This window comes from Aristolochia californica, unplaced genomic scaffold (assembly GCF_029961685.1).
Source record: "Aristolochia californica isolate CCGP_79_NKW_82.1479 unplaced genomic scaffold, dmAriCali1.0.hap1 SCAF_5, whole genome shotgun sequence".
NCBI classification, from domain to species: domain Eukaryota; kingdom Viridiplantae; phylum Streptophyta; class Magnoliopsida; order Piperales; family Aristolochiaceae; genus Aristolochia; species Aristolochia californica.
This window is the reverse complement of record NW_027182214.1, coordinates 6,974,989-6,976,218: the sequence shown is the minus strand read 5'-3', so window position 1 is coordinate 6,976,218 and position 1,230 is coordinate 6,974,989.

Genomic DNA, 1,230 nt, shown 5'->3' with positions numbered 1-1,230 from the left:
ACAAAATGGAGTTGCAGAACATATGAACAAAACCATTAATGAGTGTTCTAGAAGCATGAGGTTGCATGTTGGATTACCACGTACTTTCTGGGCAGATGCAGTCAGTACTGCAGTCTACTTGATAAATAGAGGGCCATCAGTTCCATTGGATTGTAGAATGCTTGAGGAGGCCTGGAGCAGGAAAGAGGTCAAATTTTCTCACCTTAAACTTTTTGGTTGTCTTTCTTATGTTCTTGTTGATTCCGATGCTCGTAGTAAGCTTGAGGCTAAGTCAAAGAAATGTTATTTCATTGGCTATGGAGACAAGGCATTTGGTTATCGTTTCTGGGATGATCAGGGTCAGAAGATTATAAGAAGTAGGAATGTGATCTTCAATGAGAAGATTGTGTACAAGTACAAGTCCAGTACAGTTGCTGAAGCAGCTCCTCAGGAGTTCGAGTTTGTCAGATTGGATGACCTACCAGAGGCCACAATGTAGTGCAGAGATACGAGTGACGGGAAGAGTGGGTCCAGTGCACCCATTCCTATTATTCCGCAGTCAGATCTAGAGTCGTCCACTCCTGTAGCTGCAATTCGCAAGTCAGTTAGGACTATTCGTCCTCTACAACGTTTCTCACCTACTTTGAATTATATTTTGTTGACAGATGTGGAGAACCACAGAGTTACGAAGAAACCTTGCAAGATGAAAATTCTAGCAAGTGGGAGTTGGGCATGAAGGATGAGATGGATTCCCTGTTAGGGAATCAGACATGGGAGTTGACAAAACTTCCACCAAGGAAGAAGGCATTGCACAACAAGTGGGTGGACCAGGTGAAAACTGAGCCTGATGGCAATAAGAGGTACAGGGTTAGACTTGTTGTAAAGGGTTTTCAGTAGAAACAGGGTATTGATTACTCTGAGATTTTCTCTCTTGTGGTAAAGATCATAACCATCAGGTTAGTACTGTCCATGGTTGCTACTGAAGATTTATTTCTTGAGCAGTTAGATGTGAAGACAATCTTTCTTCATGGGGACCTTGAGGAAGACATCTACATGCACCAACTTGAGTGGTTTGCAGTACAGGGAAAGGAAGGTTCAGTTTGCAGATTGAAGAAGAGCTTGTATGGCCTAAAGCAAGCTCCTAGACAGTGGTACAAGAAATTTGACAGCTTCAGGTGTAGTGCTGGGTACATCAGATGTTAGGCAGATCATTGTTGCTATGTCAAGTATTTTGACAATTCTTACATTATT